This window comes from Colobus angolensis, unplaced genomic scaffold (assembly GCF_000951035.1).
Source record: "Colobus angolensis palliatus isolate OR3802 unplaced genomic scaffold, Cang.pa_1.0 Scaffold252, whole genome shotgun sequence".
NCBI classification, from domain to species: Eukaryota; Metazoa; Chordata; class Mammalia; order Primates; family Cercopithecidae; genus Colobus; species Colobus angolensis.
In genome coordinates, this window is record NW_012115733.1 from 3,114,905 (window position 1) to 3,120,160 (window position 5,256).

The 5,256-nt window shown below is 41.0% G+C and overlaps 1 pseudogene; it reads right to left on the reverse strand.

Annotated features, from left to right (window-relative positions):
- Positions 1-607: 607 nt before the first annotated feature.
- LOC105515043 overlaps positions 608-5,256 on the reverse strand; it is a 16,489-nt pseudogene continuing 11,840 nt past the window's right edge.

Sequence of the window (5,256 nt, forward strand, 5' to 3'; positions counted from 1 at the left end):
TGGGTCATATGGTACATCTAGTTCTAGATCCTTGAGGAATCGCCATACTGTTTTCCATAATGGTTGAACTAGTTTACAATCCCATAATGACATCCATAGAATACATTCTGGCATTGGCCCAATATGAAGTTTACTTAATATTGGTATTTTACATATGACTAACCATTCATCCTTCCTAAAATTCAATGATAAAAATGATTTGACTTTACAAGGTGAAGCCTTTTATGTAGTACCCCAGAGATAACTTTTTCAAATACAAAACATTTATACCAGCAAGGAAATTATAAAAACATATATAAAGTATACTGAAGGATGTGATTTAAAGACTATCTGTATACATAGATGCATTTCACCTTAAAAAGTACGCTTGCACATCAAAATGCTTTCACTGAATATAGATGCCATTACATTCTCTTACTTATATTACAAAGCAAACGGCAGGTTCATAAACGTTGTTCTATTATGTATCAACTGAAAAAAATGGATATTCCACAAAAAGGCTTTGGAGACACATGGGAGTGGAATGTGCCTACATGTAGAGCCAAGCTTTTACAGGACCTCCTGTTTCCAGCCAGCTCCCATGGACCACTGAAAACAGCTGCTACCCTCAGAATGACAAGATGATCTTGTTAATGATTTCACTGGACTCTCAAATCTCATCCTCCTTGATCACCAGTGGAGGCGCAAACCTGATGATGTCACCATGGGTTGGCTTGGCCAGAAGTCCATTATCTCGAGTCTTAGAAACACCTTCCAAGCATCATGATCTTTGATTTCTTTAATAACAATACTGTTTAATACTTCTTTTCCTCACTGGGCGTGGTGGCTCATGCCTGTAATCCCAGCATTTTGGGAGGCCTAGGCAGGGGGATCCATTGTTTTCTTAGTTGGAAATGATCCCGGTATTTAGTGAGTACCTATTACTTAATCTAACATAACATAACTTTAATATTTCATCTTCATATGGTAAGAGCAAGAGAAAAAAAGATTTCAAATTACATGAAAAGTTCACTTATAAACATGTATCTCACATTTACCTCATTTATTCATTTTAACAATTATACCTAGATTACTTACGAAAACTGACATATTGAACAAAGCCAGTCGGCCGGGAGTGGTGGCTCACGTCTGTAATCCCAGCACTTAGGGAGGCTGAGAAGGGCAGATCACTTGAGGTCAGGAGTTCGAGACCAGCCTGGCCAACACAGTGAAACCCTATCGCTACTAAAAATACAAAAATTATCCAGGCATGGGGGCGCATGCCTAGAGTCCCAGCTACTTGGGAGGTTGACACAGGAGAATCTCTTGAACCTGGGAGGCAGAGGTTGCAGCGAGCCGAGATAGCACCACTGCACTCCAGTCTGGGTGACAGAGGGAGACTCTGCTCTAAATAAATAAATAAATAAATAAATAAATAAATAAAGCTAGTCATCAGTTCGAGTTATTTTCCTGTTAAAACATTTTTATAGCCTATAAATGTCAGGTGTTCACCTGAGCAAAACCCTTAAATATATGAGTATTTTGCCAATAACTCAGAAAATACAGTGGTTTTATTACACCCACAATATTAAATTAGTCTTACTTATCAAATAATTGTACATAAAAGACCATTCTGTTTTTAGGTTAGGTTTATGTTTCATAACCTTAAAACACCTAACAGAGACAAATACAGAACCAGTAAACCGGACCAAAAATGTGCACTGACAATTTTGAAAACATTTATCATTTTATTTTACCAACAATTTTAAAACCAACTTATTTTTCAAAGACTTAATTAAGTTGCATGAACTAAATGCATTTTAGTTAATTACTGCATATTTATGTGAGCACCTATTTAAGCCAATCTGAATAGGATTCTTTAAATAATTGTTTGTCAACGATTCCAGATTATACCATGTTGACACATTTAACATAACACATGTACATATATATGAATACATCCAAACACAGATACGTACATAAACAAAGTTAGCTTTCATTTGAGAATTTTGATTATGGGACAGTAAAACATACAAACTCACCAATTTATAAAAGACGTTGGATCTAAATTATATTTCTGACAAAATGGAAGAAGGCTAAACTTTATTTAAGATTTTTCTCCTCAATAGGTAATCTTATGAAGGTGGTGACCCAAATTTTGGGTAAAGCAGTTTGAGTCAGTTACCAACATGTTGAATTAGACAAAGAATTGTAAACGGTAAAATGTGACTGAATTATGTGAGGAGGCCCAAAAGATAAGAAGTATTCTCATAAGCTTTGTATAGTGTTCTCTTGGTCTCAATTCCACATCCTTGAAGATAAGAGTGTTGTCTTTCCTTTTAGTATAGGAAGGAGATCTTTTCCATGGGAATTTCATCTTTTGCTTTTAAGAAACACTACAGAGGTCAGTGATTTTATTTGTATCTGATGTTTTTCAACTGTCTTTATTTTAATAGTCAGTATGCCAGAGTAGCTGAGGCGTTTTGGAAAAAGAGTTTTGCTTAAAGAAGGATAAAGAGGAAGAGGTAAAGGAAGGAGAGGGGAAGGCTTTGGAGAAGAAAATCTCAGCTAGCTTTAGACAGTATTTTGCAGTGAGGCAGTCTTTGAGCCTTGAATGTGTTCTGGAGCCTCAAGATACCGAGACAGGAGTCCCATTTGGACTGTATTATTTTAGTTCACTTTGAGGAAAACAGACTGCGTGAATGATCCCCATAATGTTGGCACATATTACCAACTGGCGTCCCAGAAAGAGGGAACTATGTTGGCATGCCTTTGAACTTTGAGAGCCTGTGTGTAAATAAATTAATCTAGGTGATTCGGTTTAATGCCTAATACACAAAAGCCAAATTAAACTCCAAGCATGCAAATGTTTCTGAAAATAAAGTACAAACTTATCAGGAAGCATGAGAAGCCTCCTCTAACAGAAAAATCTCTGTAACCAGGCCTCATAACCAGGAGGGAGAAAATCCCTCTTAAACAGGCGGTCTCTGGCTGGGTATAGTGGCCCACGCCTGTAATCCTAGCACTTTGGGAGGCTGAGGTGGGCAGGTCACTTGAGCTCAGGAGTTCAAGACCAGCCCGCCTAACGGGGTGAAACCCCATGTCTACTAAAAAATACAAAAATTAGCCAGGCTAGTGGTGCACGCCTGTAATCCCAGTTACTTGGGAGGACGATGCATGAGAATCACTTGAGCCTGGGAGGTGAAGGTTGCAGTGAGCCCAGATCACACCAGACAGAGCGAAACACTGCCTCAAAAAAAAAAAGACAAGAAAAGAAAAGAAAGGAAAAGAAAAGAAAAGAGGAGGTTTCATAACCAGGAGAGAGAGAAAGACCCTTCCTAACAAATTCCCAAATAAAACTGAACTCAACCCCCCAGAAGATGGCAGTTTGATCCAAGGGAGACTCACCAGGGGGGAAAGAGGCAACCAGAAAAGCAAAAGCTTAAGGGGGCCAAGTGTGCAGACCTCATGCCATAGCTTCAGAGGTCGTTGATGTCTCCAAGGTGAGTCAGCTTTGGACCCCACTTCTGACACCACAAATATCAAAATCAAAGACTATGGAGATGAATCTCTTTTTTTAACTACAATATTAAGGATGTTATATTATGTTTTTGTTTTTGTTTTCTGTTTTAAGACAGGGTCTCACTCTGTCACGCATCCTGGAGTGCAGTGGCACAATCTCGGCTCACTGCAACCTCTGCCTCCCCGAATCAGCCTCTGGAATAGCTGGGATTACAGGCATGCACCACCACATCCAGCTAAATTTTGTAATTTTTTGTGGTGACAGGGTTTCATAACATTGTCCAGGCTGGTCACGATCGCCTGGGCTCAAGTGATCCGCCAGCTTCAGCCTCCCAAAAGGCTGGGATTACAGGGTGAGCCACCACGCCAGCCATGAATCTCTAAACATTTTATTTGAGAATCATAGACACAAACTGGCTGGTCTTTGGTATGTCCAAAGAACAAAGAGAAAGTTGAGAGTTTTATTAGAAACAGAAATGTTACCTATATTTTTTAAAGCAAGTCCATTGGCACCAGAGAAGCTTTTGGGAGCTGGAAGCTCTGATTGGTGAGTGCGGACAATAGGTAAAACGAGCCTTAGAGTCATTGCAGGTTGTTTCAGCAGTTACTACGTAAAAGTGGTTTTAGGGTGACAGCAGGCCATTTCAGCCACCAGCCTTGTGGAAAATTCAATTCTTGGAGCAGGTGCAATGTGCTCTGAGTGCTTTTTCTGCTGACCACCCAACTCTGACATAGTTGTGTATGCCAAGAATGACTCAATGCCTGGGTTGTGGTGGAGCATGCCTGTAATCCCAGCACTTTGGTGGGCCAAGGCGGGCAGACGACTTGAGGTCAGCAGTTCCAGACGAGCCTGGTAAACATGGCAAAACCCTGTCTCTAGTAAAAATACAAAATTAGTGGGGTGTGGTGGCGCGTGACTGTAGTCCCAGCTACTCGGGAGGCTGAGGCAGGAGAATCGCTTCAACCCACGAACCTGAGGTTTCAGTGAGTCGAGATCACGCACTGCACTCCAGCCTGGGTGACACAGGGAGACTTCATCTAAAAAAAAACACATACACACGAAAACAAAACAAACAAACAAAACGAAAAAACCAAGCAAACAAAAAAACAACTAAGAACGGCTCATTCACATAATCAACTTTTACAATGATTAAAGCAGAGTCCTGCTTAGCAATGCACAAAAATTCTCCTTTGTGATCCATTCATTATACTGCTGTTGACTTTATTGCTTATGCTTTCAGACAGACACTATCCTTTGACCAAACTTAAGTCGGGCTCCTGTGAGTCCTGTTTCTGACTAGGTCCCAACCTCAGGCTCCGTCCTTCATCCAGGGACTCTGCCCATTTAGCCTGTTTCAGCAAAAATCCTGAAGTCCGTTTAGCCAGAATCCCCCTGCCCCTGAGGTTTCCTCCAAGTAATTTCCCATCTTCTGACTCCCTGATCCTACTCCCTGACTACAAATCCCCACTTGTCCTTGGTGGAGTTGAAGTCGATCCTAATATCACTCTCCCACTGCAGGACCCCATTGCAGTGGTCCCTGTACCTAGCACAGTAGTCCCCGCTCTGAGTAAAATCGTCCTTACGATCTTTTTTTTTCATTTTCAGAGACAAAATCTCACCGTGTCACTCAGGCTGGAGTGCAGTGACCCAATCCTAGCTCACTGCAGTCTCAAACTCCAGATCCCAAGCAATCTTCCTGCCCCAGCCTCCTGAGTAGCTGGGACTACAGGTGTGTACCACCATACCCAGGTTTT